This window comes from Orycteropus afer, unplaced genomic scaffold, assembly GCF_000298275.1.
Source record: "Orycteropus afer afer isolate SDZICR_OR568_19922 unplaced genomic scaffold, OryAfe1.0 scaffold00010, whole genome shotgun sequence".
Taxonomy (NCBI): Eukaryota; Metazoa; Chordata; class Mammalia; order Tubulidentata; family Orycteropodidae; genus Orycteropus; species Orycteropus afer.
In genome coordinates this window covers 23,550,844-23,551,572 of record NW_006921597.1, presented here as the reverse complement: position 1 = coordinate 23,551,572, position 729 = coordinate 23,550,844, and positions in this window count along the sequence as shown.

Here is a 729-nt window from a genome sequence, read left to right as displayed (position 1 = left end):
GGGTTAGCATTCAAATGCCTAACTACTACACCACCAAAGGTCCCCCTGCTATAAGTATAGTTATCATTCTTGTGTTCATATTCCAGAGGAGGAAACTGTAGCTTAGACAAATTAATAAATCCTCTACATTCATTCAGTTAATAGGTGATTGGAGCAGGAATTGAACCCAGATAATTTTCTTCCAAACCTCATATTATTGGCAGTTTTGTACTTTTCTGTGTCTACATTATTTTTTTTCTTTTCTAGGTTGAAATTAAAAAAAAAAAAAAAGTAATAATTAATGTCACATTTGTAATTACTTTGAAAAGTATAATAAATCATTGTCATATTTCCCTACATTCTTATAAGAACTATCAGAAATCACTACTGAGTGAGTAACATATTCTGAGTAGGCTATTTTTTAACCAGTCACTCTATTAGAAGACAAAATTGTTAAGCCAATGTGCTTGCCTACATAATAGATGCCTGTGAGGTGTTATAAAGAAGCCTGTAAATGTTCCATTTCATGTATTTCCACAGCCATATTTGCAGTATATTCACAAGTAAGCACTGCCTATGTGAGTTAGTTTGACACACCACTTAGAAAATCCAGTAATTTGTATCTTTAAAAAGAACAATTAGCTTTCAGTTAGAAAGAAAAGATTCTGCAATTGTACATAGACATGGTACAAGCTGTGTAGTGTGTCCCTGTGTTAAATAATTAATTACATACACCTAAAAAATGTTCCA